Source organism: Mangifera indica, chromosome 2, assembly GCF_011075055.1.
Source record: "Mangifera indica cultivar Alphonso chromosome 2, CATAS_Mindica_2.1, whole genome shotgun sequence".
Classification (NCBI taxonomy): Eukaryota; Viridiplantae; Streptophyta; class Magnoliopsida; order Sapindales; family Anacardiaceae; genus Mangifera; species Mangifera indica.
The window spans coordinates 20,342,764-20,357,065 of record NC_058138.1 but is presented as its reverse complement, the minus strand read 5'-3'; the positions used below and the strand labels follow the sequence as shown (position 1 = coordinate 20,357,065).

Sequence of the window (14,302 nt, the reverse complement as noted above, 5' to 3'; positions counted from 1 at the left end):
CCGAAAATATTTTTAAATCTTATATTGAATTCATCTTCTCTCTACTTTTTGATGTGTTACTCATCTCTTCCCTAACATATCATATAGATTGGTGTGTATTTTTTTTTTTAAATATTTACATGTGTTTGCTTAAGAATAATTTACAATAGGTTTTATGTTTCTATTTTATAATATTCTTTCCCTTCATTCTTTTTTTATTATTTATTTTTATAGTATACAACTTTATGTATTTTTATCATAAAAAATTTAATAGTTATAAAAAACCCTTTATATTTTTCATATTTATAAGTTTTTTCATGTTTCCGTTTCTTATATTTTAAAAAAAAATACGTTTTCACGTTTTCATTTTTACTTTTACGTTTCTCCGTTTCCGTTCCATGCTACATAGGTGCTCATCATCCGTCCCCAGGCTGTGTTCATCCCAACAGAAGTAACCAGCATGAAACCAAACCCATCAGTGACTTTTTTACCAGAGAGCAAAAATGGATTCTTTTCATTGACCTAAACATGATCACTTTCTCCGGTCATGCTTGACTCGCCCACCTTCAAAGAATGGCCCTCCAGGAACAACCCATCAGCCGGAATTTGATTACCAATCTTCAAAGGCACAACATCACCAAGTATATCAGAGATTGATATCTTGTGGCGCCTCCCATCTCGTACCACCTCCACTTGAATATCATTATTCTCAACGGAGAGCGCCTCAAATTGTCTACTCTGTTTGAAATTACTTACTGCAGAGACAGCGAGTACCAAAATCACAGCAACGATAATGCTGCCGCCGTCATACCACCCTTCTTTCCAGCCGTTCTCTTTTATGCCGAACACCAGAGAGAGTGCAGCAGAAACCAGAAGAATGATAATAGTTGTATCTTTAAACGGTTCCAGGAGAAAGCTAAGAAATCCTTTCAGAGGAGGTTTCTTATACCTGTTTTCTCCAAAAACATTTCTTCTTTTTGCAAGATCAGCTTCACTGCCGCTGATACCAGTTTCCGGATGGCTTTCCAGCGTTGCGGCAATCTGTTTTATTCCTCCGAAATCGGCAAGAGATTGAAGAATCTTCTCTTTCACCATCTCCGAAAGCCTCCCCCTGTCAACGTCAGGAAAAGGGTTGTTGCCGGGGACATCTATGGCATGGTAAGGAACAGAGCGCAGCAAGGATTTGTTCTCAAGAACTTTCCGGGACAGTGAAGCAAGAACCCGGGTGAAATATATTGCCCGGAAAGCCATTCTCCACCTCCGTTGATGGAGTTTTGAAGAAGCTTTATCTTCTTCTAGTTTTAGCTTAAGCATCTTCTAGTCAGATGGTTTTCGAGACCTCACATCCATCGATAACAACCAAAATGAAGAACGATAATGATCCAGAGACCAAATTGGCGAGAGAAATAGGTTTGGTATGAATTCAAGTGACAATTGTAGTATATGTATGGAAAGGAAACTCTGTTTTTTTTTTTTTTTTTTTACGGAAAACCCATTCAAACCAAATCATTCTTTATTTGTATAAAAGTTTGATATTAATATTCTATATAAAAAGCCATGTTTTTTTGTTTTTTAAATTCATTCCCTCTATTTTCTTTTATGTTTATCTTTACAATTTCAAAATTTGTTTAGCAGTCAGCAGAAATTTCTTAGAAGGCCCTAACAAAATATATATTTTTTTTAAAATATAAATATAAAATTTTTATCTGAGAATATTATTGGAATATGAAAAATATTTGAAATATGCATGGAATTACTTCATTTGGGTTAAAAAGCGTGCGCGTGACATTATACGTACACGATATAACTGATCTTTAAAGAAGGGATATGAAACTATACTTGTGTCCCACGATTGGAAATTTTGAAGACCTTCATTTGCAAGGGATTTTCTTCTGTTATAAGCCTATCAATTAATTTTATTTTATAGGCCAAAAGACTTATTCTTGTCGAAATCTAGTATTGATTAATTTTTAAAAATCTAAACCCTCGTCTATAGATTGTTAAAATTATTAAAACTAGTTAATGTTATCCATTTCTCTTTAAATTTACAAAACTAATAATTTTCTCTTAAGATTAAAATTTGAAATGTTACATTTTCTCTCGTAGAGTTTCTTTCTTTTCTCTCTCTTTTTCGGCATCGTCTCCAACTTGCTTCTTTTTTTCTCTCTTTTTTCAGCATCGTCTCCATATGGATATTGACAAAGACAATGTCTTCATCATTAGATGAAAACAAATTGTGTTCATCCAAAGGGAAGACGTCTCTTTGTCAATATTTGTCCAAAGACGGTGCAGGAAAAGGAAAGGGAGAGAGAAGTCTTCCCATTCTCTTTACAAAAAGTTCACGTGTGATTTTCAAGAGGCCTTCCCATTGATTCCGTTTATATGTAATATACCTCCAAGAAGCAATCAGGATTTTCTGAAGAATAAATATAGGGAAATTGAAATTTTTAGCACTTTTTTATTCCGTGTATACAAAATTACCACCTATCCTAAAGCTTTCACAAATATACCACAACAGTACTCATCTTCCTCAAAATACCCCTCTTCAATCTTTCATGCATAAATTCTCTCTCCTCTTCTCTGCAACTTTTTTTTCTCTTCTTCCTCTTCTTCCAAAGTTATAAAGAAATCACTCTCTCTTCTCCCTCATCTTCAAAAACAAAAACAGGAAGGAAACAACCAAATTCTTCAAATTAAGAATTCTTCAAAGTAAGGATTTAAAAAAAAAAGGGGAAAAAAAAGAGCAACCTACAAGATAAAAAATGACCATCGAAGAAATGACCATGTAAAATGATCATGTAACAGTATTTAACTGAAAAAAGAAAAAAAAATTGATATTTAAGGATTTACGTAAAACAAAAAAAACTGGGCATTTAACTTAAAAAAAAAAAAAGGTTGGCGTGAAAGCTGCTGTGTAACGCCAACCCTTAATATATGTATATAATATTAAATAATATTATTATATTAATATAATATATTATATACTATAATATTATAATATATTATAATTTATATAATTAAATTATAATATTTTATAATATAATATTACATATATAATATAAAATATATTATATATAATATATATAATTATTACACGCCAACCCCTGGTAATATATATTATATATATAATAATAATATTATATTAAAATATTATAATTATATATTAATATAATATTATTATATTAATATAATATATAAAATATTATAATTTATATAATTAATTTTTAATATTATTATAATATTTTATAATATAATATCATATAATATATAAAATATATTATATTATATATAATATTATATATTCTATAATTATATATTATTATAATATATTACATATTTTATATAATAAAATTTATATAATTATAAATATTATATTATAATATAATTTTATATTTTATAAAATATATGTAAAAGCAGTCTGGGTTGGCGATAAGGGAAATTGGCCTGTCGCATTAATGTAGGGTGGGCCAGCCTTTTATAAAGCAAAACATGATTTATATATATATATAATTATATTATATATTAATATATGATATATTATATTATATTTTAATTAGAATATTATAATTATATTATATAATTATATATTATAATATATTATATACTATAATATTATCATATAATAATATAATAATATAATATATAATATATTATAGTTTAAATAATATTATTATAATATAATATTACATATATAATATAATATATATAAAATATATTATATATAATTATTACCATATATATAATATAATATTATAATATAATTTTATATTTTATAAAATATATGTAAAAGGAGTCTAGGTTGGCGATAAGGGAAAATTGGCCTGTAGCATTAATGTAGGGTGGGCCCACCCTTTATAAAGCAAAGCATGATTTTTATATATGTATAATTATTTAATTATATATATATATAATTCTATATATATATATATAATTATATTATATATTTATATTAATATATGATATATTATATTATATTTTAATTAGAATATTATAATTATATATTATTTATATTATTATAATTATTATTTTATTATAATAGTATATTAATATTAAAATATATTATTATAATATTAAAGATATTCTAGTATATATAATATTATATTAATATTTTTTTTTTCCAGTATTAATAATTATATACTATAATAAATAATATTATATTATATATAATATTATTATTTTTATATATTATATTATAATAAATAATATATTATATTATTAATATATATATATATATATATTAATATTATATATAATATTATATATTATATATATAATATATAATATATAATTGCCAAAGGTTGGCGGCATCGCCAACCCTTGGCGACGCCAAGGGTTGGCGACCCCGCCAACCTTTGGCAGTATTAATATATATATATATATATATATATATATATATATATATATATATATATATATATATATATATATATATATATATATAAAATATTATATATATAAATATAATATTATATATAATAAAATAATATATTATATATTATAATATAAAATATTATATTATATATATTATTAATATATATAATTATATATTATAATATTATATATATTATATTATATTAATTATATAATATTATAATATAATTATAATTATATTATAATATTATATAATTAATATAATATAATATATATAATATTATAATAAATAATATATATTATATAATATAATATTATACATTATATATAATATTATAATAAATAATATATTACATTATTAACATATATATATATTATAATATAGTAAATATTATATTATAATTAAAATATAATAATATAATATAATATAATATAATATAATTATAATATAATATAATTATATTATATTATATTATAATATAATATAATGGGTTGGTGCCTGGTGACGCCAACCTTTTGCCTGTCAAAAAATATTATGGGTTGGCGTCCTATTTTAATTTATAATTATGGGTTGACGTTTCCGCCAACCCCCAAAAATTATAAAACGCCAACCCATGCCATCCATTTTTAATTTTTTTTTTTTTCCAGTTTTCTTTTTAATTAAATACCCAATCTATCGATAAGATTTCCAGTTTTCTTTTTCCAGTTTTCTGAAATCTGAAATTTACCGAATAAGATTTGCCAATCAGTTTTATTCTTCAGTTTTTTTTTCTGACAACCTTTTTAACTTTTTTTTCAGAAAACCTTTTTAATAATATATATAATATAATATTTTATATTATAATATGTTATATATTATAATATTATAATATATATATATATATTTTAATAATATATATTAATACTGCCAAAGGTTGGCGGGGTCGCCAACCCTTGGTGTCGCCATGGGTTGGCGATGCCGCCAACCTTTGGCAATTATATATTATATATATAATATATAATATTATATATAATATTAATATATATATATTAATAATATAATATATTATTTATTATAATATATAATTATTAATACTGGCAAAAAAATATATTAATATAATATTATATATATTATATTAATATATATAATATTATATATTATAATATATAATTATTAATACTAGAATATCTTTAATATTATAATAATATATTTTAATATTAATATACTATTATAATAAAATAATAATTATAATAATATAAATAATATATAATTATAATATTCTAATTAAAATATAATATAATATATCATATATTAATATAAATATATAATATAATTATATATATATATATATATATATATATAATTAAATAATTATACATATATAAAAATCATGTTTTGCTTTATAAAGGGTGGGCCCACCCTACATTAATGCTACAGGCCAATTTCCCCTAATCGCCAACCCAGACTCTTTTTACATATATTTTATAAAATTTAAAATTATATTATAATATAATATTATATATATATAATATATAATATATATAACCAGGGGTTGGCGACATCGCCAACCCTTGGCGCCAAGGGTTGGCGATGTCGCCAACCCTGGTAATAATTATATATAATATATTTTATATATATTATATTATATATGTAATATTATATTATAATTATATTATATATTATATTAATATATTATTATATGATAATATTATAGTATATAATATATTATAATATATAATTATATAATATAATTATAATATTCTAATTAAAATATAATATAATATATCATATATTAATATATAATATAATTATATATATATATAAAATTAAATAATTATATATATATATAAAAATCATGTTTTGCTTTATAAAAGGTGGGCCCACCCTACATTAATGCTACAGGCCAATTTCCCTTATCGCCAACCCAGACTGCTTTTACATATATTTTATAAAATATAAAATTATATTATAATATAATATTTATAAGGGAGAAGGACTATTTCCCACCCAACTTTTGATGCATTCTTAAATTAACACCCACGGCAGATGAAAATCCAGTTTTCCCACCCGTGAGCTGTTAAAATGGATGATTTCTGTTTGCATAAGGGTAAAATGTCTATTTTACCCTTGTTAGATGAAATGACAAAAATACCCCTCAATTTAATTTCTCAAAATTAATGTGAGAGTTTTACCATTCACCCCCCTTAGGTTTTAGAAACTAACATTTTCACCCCACGGCAGATGACAAAATACCCCTCAACTTTAAAAACTAACATTTTCACCCCAAACCTAGGGTTTCCATATTTTTCAAAATACAGCCGCCCCCCATAACTTTCAAAACTAGCATTTCACCCCCATTCTCCAACTTCGACTCCGGACGTCTTCTTCGGCGTCGTCACCGGACTCCTCCTTCTCCTGGTGCGACGGCGGTGGTGCGACGAAGAGATCTTCCTCTCCTCATCGCACGGTGCGACGAAGAGACGGAGATCCCTTCGTCGCACGATGCGACGAAGAGACGGAGATGGGGGGCGTCGATCTGGAAGAACAGACGGAGATGGGAGATCTGAAAGAACAGACGGAGACGGAGATGGGGGGCGTCGATCTGGAAGAACAAACGAAGAGACGGAGACGGAGATCTGGAAGAACAGACGAAGCGTCGTCGTCGTCGAAGCGTCCCTCGTCGAAGCGTCGTCGTTTGTAGTCGTCGTCGTCGAAGCGTAGCGTCGTCCTTCGTCATCCTTTGTAGTCGGAGATGGGAGATCGGTCGAATGCGTCGGCCGTCGATGGTGGCCGGAGAAGGAAGCAAACCCCAAAGGTGCAATCTAAACTTTTCAAACTTTGAGGATGGGTTAATTATTAGTTTTTAAAACCTGGAGGGGGGAAACGGTAAAATTTAAAAATTTTAATGTTTTAAATAGCAAATGACGATTTTGCCCCTGTCCCTAACTGAAAAATTGGATGGCAGTTTGGTCATGGGTGGAAAAACTGGATTTTCACCTGCCGTTGGTGGCAAGTTGAGAACGCATCAAAAGTTGGGTGGGAAATAGTCCTTCTCCCTATTTATAATTATATAAATTTTATTATATAAAATATGTAATATATTATAATAATATATAATTATAGAATATATAATATTATATATTATATAATATATTTTATATATTATATAATATTATATTATAAAATATTATAATAACATTAAAAATTAATTATATAAATTATAATATTTTATATATTATATTAATATATAATTATAATATTTTAATATAATAATATTATTATATATATAATATATATTACCAGGGGTTGGCGGCATCGCCAACCCCTGTAATAATTATATATGTTATATATAATATATTTTATATTATATATATAATATTATATTATAAAATATTATAATTTAATTATATAAATTATAATATATTATAATATTATAGTATATAATATATTATATTAATATAATAATATTATTTAATATTATATACATATATTAAGGATTGGCGTTACACAGCAACTTTCACGCCAACCTTTTTTTTTTTTTAAGTTAAATGTCCAGTTTTTTTTTTGTTTCACTTAAATCCTTAAATATCAATTTTTTTTTTTTCTAGTTAAATACTGTTACATGGTCATTTCTTCGATGGTCATTTTTTATCTTGTAGGTTGCTCTTTTTTTTCCCCTTTTTTTTTTTAAATCCTTACTTTGAAGAATTCTTAATTTGAAGAATTTGGTTGTTTCATTCCTATTTTTGTTTTTGAAGATGAGGGAGAAGAGAGAGTGATTTCTTTATAACTTTGGAAGAAGAAGAAGAAGAGAAAAAAAAGTTGCAGAGAAGAGGAGAGAGAATTTATGCATGAAAGATTGAAGAGGGGTATTTTGGGGAAGGTGAGTACTGTTGTGGTATATTTGTGAAAGCTTTAGGATAGGTGACAATTTTGTATACACGGAATAAAAAAGTGCTAAAAATTTCAATTTCCCATAAATATATAAACCATCCAGTTTAACTTGTCAATCTGACCCAGTCTATCTTTACATTTCTTACCGGTTAGTACTTTTTCGGTGAGAAATCATTAAAAGTCCAACACGATTTTCTATTTTCATGCCTTTTTTCTAAATCCTTTTTCCACTCTACTTCTCTTCTTCTTCACTTCATCCCTTTGTTTCCTCATTCTTTTACTTTGATTTCTTTATTCTTGCCTTCATGGCAGTTCACCTTCTCTTTTAGCTTTATCTTCGATATTTTTCATTTCCACTTAACTGGTTTACTTTTTATTTACGTATGTCGTTGAGTTAAGACTCTGAACTTTGATTTTCATAGCGTAACCAATATCCGTAAAAATTGGATGGTTTATAGTTTAACATTTGTTCCCTCTTTGACAACATGTAGATGATGATGATTTTAACGTTCTATTCAATTTAGATCGAAGAAAAGAGTTATTATTTTCACTATTAATATGATATATGATTTTCCTTTATTGATGTGATACCAAAGAGTCCCATGAATAAAGGTTTTGCAGAGAAAGAAGTCGACCTAAATTCAGGCAGGTAACCTGTTGTTTGTGCTATGAAAATTACTCACATTAGTCTCCAGGAATTTTAAGCGCTGGTAAAATCCAAGACTGGAAAAAAATGTTAGTGAATCAGTTCGTATGCTGGGCAAGAAGTGTTATCAGTGAGAAATTGGTTTTTTGAAACTTAACATGTGGAAATCAGCATTTCATTGAACCTTGGGTGGGACATGGTGATTTGGCCAACTGTTTTGGGGAAAGCCGAAAGCAACTGATCCATGCAAATATATATTTCTTACTATGGTTAGAGCGCTGATGTTCTTGGTGACATTTTATGTTATTTTAGTTGCTCCAAATTTACGGGAACTATTTTGAACCCTTGATTACTCATTCGCAATATGGGTAACTTGTCGGTCAAGGCCAGAGGGCCTACTTTAGTGGAAAATAAGAAATTTATGGTTTAGTAGCCACTTATATCCGAAGAATTTGACAGGTGCTTTATGTTTCTTATAAGGTCAACTGGGAAAGACTGGCTTTCGATTGGTGATCAATTGGTGGGTTGACTTTACTGGAAAAAGCAACCAATTTTAATTTTTTCAATTAAAAAAATTCTGTGCTATACTAATAATTTGTACAAGGCCAAAGGACTTATGCCAACCAAAGTTTACTCTTTTTTTTATTTTAAATTTTGACCCATTAATTTTTCAAAATTCAAATATCCATCCATCATGATTAAAGTTAACAAAATAATATAGTTTAAAATTTTTATCATTATTTTTCTCTAAACCTTAAAAATTAACAATTTTCCTCCTTAAAACCTAATTTTTTTTCAGATTTGAAAACCTATTGACAGTTTTGCAATTTCTGTTAACCCCCTGTTCTTTTTTCTTCTTTCTCTCACCACCCCTAGCCTTCTGCAATTTTCAATTCTCCCCTAATTTGGTTCAGTTTCTTGAATGTTTTTCAGTGACCCTCTTCCTCCATCCTTCTCTGCTTGAGACCTAGTGGACGTTGGCCTTTCTTTCCATTTGGTGTTCGAGCTCCCTTCTAGCTCCTTCAAGACACGACTTTCTCCTGTCTTCTCGTCATTGCATCCTCTCTCTCTAGTTTTGCGTCATGCTTTCCTTCCAATTCCGGAACGATGCCTAACTTTCTTCACCAATGCCAATATATCTCCAGGTGGTTCGAGTTTACGATCTCTCTTTTGCACTAATCTCCAAAGTTTCTTGTCTCTCTCGGTGGCCCAAGTTTTTGGTCTCAAGAGATGAAGATGGTAGAGGGAGTCAGGGCCAAAGGGAGGTCGGCGGCAGAAAAGAGAGGTGACATCAAATTCTAGTGGTCAGAAAAAAATAGGTTAAAAATGAAACTTTACGGGGAAAATATAATTTTTCAAAACTTAATTTTACAGGAAAATTGTTAGTTTCTAAATCAAAAGGAAGATGAGATAAAATTTTATTATTTTTTATATATTATTAGTAAAATAATGATTTTGCCATTAAAATTAACTGATTCAGTTAATTTTAACCGTTCACATGTGAGAATTTGGATTTTTAATACTTAACAGACTGTAATTTGAGAATTCAACAAACTTTGGGTGGAAACAAGTCCTTTGGCCTCTGTATAATCAGGATGGTCTTCTTTTTTTTTTTTCGGACTGAATATAATTCACAAGGAGAGTACATTAATGTAAAAGTTGAAGCAGCAAAGTAAATCCAATTTTCTCTCCTATCCTATTATTATGGACTACTAATAAAATATAATTCAGACTCTGGCTATAATAACTTGTTCAATTTGCAGATCCTCCCAGCCTGGAAAAGAAGCGACATTGTTTTCAAGAAACTGGAATCCACTTCACTAGCCAACCAATCAACCAGGACATAGCAGCAATGCCAACACAAGCACCCCCTTGCCCCCAATTCAGCCTCTCAGTGTTGGCAAACTTTTTGAGAAACTCCACCATCAACACTTGTAGAAATAGTGTTGTCCCAATAATCCCGATAAACAATTTGTTCTTGTGCAGCCCCTTGAATATGTTCTTTTCCTCCAGGTTCCTTGCACTAAACTCATTGAAAATCTGGCAGAGGACAAATTTGTTGAATATCAGGGTGTTTTTTGTCTTCTCATCCACACTGAAGAGAGATCTTCCTTCGAACTGCAGGATCAATAGAACAGTTACTTCATGCAAAGCCTGAGCAACAATATTCGTCCACATGACCCTGGTTATGAGAGGAGCTGATCGACCTACAGGTGGTTTTGTCATAAGTTGGTTGGTGGGTCGTTCGGTGGCCAATGCTAAAGCTCCCAGGGTATCCATTATTAGATTCACCCATAAGAGCTGGACAGCAGTCAGTGGAACATCACCAGAAGAAACTGCTGCAATGAAATTGATGACAAGGGCTGCAACATTCACTGTGAGCTGAAACTGGATGAACTTTTGGATGTTGTTGTAGACACACCTTCCCCACCTCAAAACAGTCACCACAGAGGAAAAATTGTCATCCAAGATGATTATATCCGAGCTTTCCTTTGCAACTTCAGTGCCTTGGATTCCCATGCAGAGCCCAATGTCAGCTTCTTTGAGAGCAGGCGCATCATTTGTCCCATCTCCTGTAACAGCTACCACATGACCTTTTTCCTTCAAGCACTGTACCATTAAAAGCTTATCAAAAGGGGAAGATCTTGCCATCACACTGATCTTCTCAATCTTCTCCATCCTCTCTTCATATGAGTAATTCCTGAATTGAACACCTTCTACTACAGCTTCTGTATTCAAATCTTCACCAGGGCTGAGTATTCCACATTCAACAGCTATAGCTCTTGCCGTGTGGATGTTATCTCCGGTGATCATTTTGACGTTCACTCCAGCTTTCTTGCAAGATTCTACAGCTTTTCCCACACCTGGCCGACATGGATCCTTCAAACCAACGAATCCCAGCAAGGTTAATCCAGATTCTTCAAGCTTCTCATGAGTTTGCCCATTTTCTTCTGAAACTTTAGTGTGAGCAAAGGCAATGCATCGCAAGCTCTTAGCTGCCATACCCTTGATAACTGTGCCAAACTGGATTCTTTCTTCACCATCAATGACTTTCATGGAACCATTTCTGTCATAATAATGTGAACACATGGCCAGTATCATCTCGGCAGCTCCCTTCCAGTGTGTGTGAACAACTTTTTCATTGATCCTCCTCAGCAAGACACCACATCTCTTTTTCTCTGAATTGAAGGTCTCTACATGGATTATGTCACAGTTTTGCTTTGACTCATCCAGAATCATTTCCATGTCCAACACAGCCCAAGAGAGTATTGCTTTCTCAGTCGGACTACCAGATATCTCAGGAGTTGATGCAGAATTCGACTTGTAAACGGTTCCAATTGTGTTTAGACCAACCCCATCTCGCAACAACTCATAAACATCAGCTGCAATATCAAAATCATTCATGGCTTCCTTTCCAACCCAAAACTCTGTTACCTTCATTTCATTCAAAGTGAGGCTGCCTGTTTTGTCTGTGCAGATCATTCAGAGCCCATTGTTTCACAAGCAGAGAGTTTTCTAACCAACGCATTGTCAGCCATCAGACGCTTCATAGAGTAGGCCAGAGTAAGAGTGACAGCAAGAGGCAGACCTTCAGGAATGGCAACCACAACTATGGTGACTGCTGCAGCAATAATTCTCAGAACGGAATTCATTATATCATCAAACTTTGACTTTCCGCGGTTGAACTCTCTGTTTCCATTTTCATCTGTGGTGTTTCCTGTGAAGTAACGAATCAACATAACAAGAAGGACCAGCACAGCTACAGCCAATCCAATCTTCCCGATATAGGACGTCAGCTCGTTCAGGCGAACTTGCAGAGGAGTCCGCTCATCCGACTCACGACTAACGTAACTCATCATCTCTCCCCATGCGGTGTTCATCCCAACAGAAGTAACAAGCATAGAACCATAGCCACCGGAGACCTTTGTGCCAGAAAGCAAGAAAGGATTTATGCTGCCATTAATCTCAACATGGTCACTTTGGCCAGTCATGCTAGATTCATCCACCTTCAAGGAGTGACCATTCAAGAACAACCCATCAGCCGGAATTTGATCGCCAATCTTCAAACACACAACATCTCCTACAACAACTTCAAAGATGGACACTGCTCGACGCCTGCCATCTCTAAGTACTTCAACTTTTAAGTCACCGCTCTCGTTAGAAAGCTTTTCAAATTGTCTGTTCTGCTTAAAGTTACTGATGGCAGAGACAATTACAACCAAAAACACAGCAAATATAATACTGCCACCATCATACCACCCTTCTTTCAGGCCATCTTCTTTGATACCGAAAGCCAGAGAGAGTATGGCACAGACCAGATGTATGATAAATGTTGTATCTTTGAATGCTTCATAAACAAAACTTAAAAAGCTTTTCGCATCAGGCTTTTTGTAACAGTTTTTACCAAAAACATTCTTTCTATGCAGAAGTTGAGCCTCGTTTGCTGCGATGCCATTCTTTTTGTCGGTTCCAAGAATTGCAGCAACTTCCTCCACTCCTCCAAGATTACTCAAAGACTCGAAGCTCTTCTCTTTCACCATGGTAGCGAGTATCTTCTGATCAATGTCGAGAAAAATATCGGCAGCCTCATCCTGTGGCAATGCTCCACCGACATCAATGGCAACATAGGAGAGGGACCGCAACAGTTCTTTGTTGCTCTGTAGAGCTAACTTTGACAAAGAGGCAAGAGCCCGGGTGAAGCGAATGACATCAAAAGCCAATCGCCACCTTCTTTTTTGGAGTTTTGCCGCCGCCAAAATACTGTGTCCTTGTTTAGATGGCTCTGGCTCATTGGGTTTACGATTCCTCAAAGACATTATTGTAAGGAAGAGTTTGGAAGTATCGGACTAGTGTAAATTGGATGAACAAAATAATGGATTGAGATGTCAACAACAAATCAATCAAGGAAAAATGAGAAAAATAAACAGACAAAATAAGAAGAATTTGATGAGTAACAATGAAATAAAGCCACAAAAAATTCTATGGTGAGAATTGAGTATTCAGAGTTCATTTATTTATATTGTAACTACGGATCTCTTTTTCCTGGAATCTTTCAAAAGAATCTTTCAAATGTTTCAAGTTTATGTGAATTATTTATGTTAAAAGAAAAAAAAAAAAATCCCTTAGAGCATGATAAAAAGAAAAAAGGTTTGTTTTATATGGTAAGGAATAGTTGTAAAGATTGCATATTACTTAAAAATTTTACTTGACCCACATTGCTTTTCCAATGTTAATATTAAAAAAATAACTGACATTTTTTCTAGGATTCCGGATTTCTTGGATTGGAAGATTTAAAGGCGTGTGTTCTCTCCTTTCATTTTCAATGATTCTTTGTAGAATTCGTACTTGGGTGATTTCCAGGGTGCTTGCTTCGTTGATTAATTTTATGAATGTACGTGTTTCACCTCCAAGAGGGAAGCAGGGTTTTCAGA

General features: G+C 30.9%; 1 pseudogene; it reads right to left on the bottom strand.

Annotated features, from left to right (window-relative positions):
- Positions 1-10,518: 10,518 nt before the first annotated feature.
- LOC123200790 lies at positions 10,519-13,842 on the bottom strand (annotated as a pseudogene).
- Between the last annotated feature and the right edge of the window lie 460 nt (positions 13,843-14,302).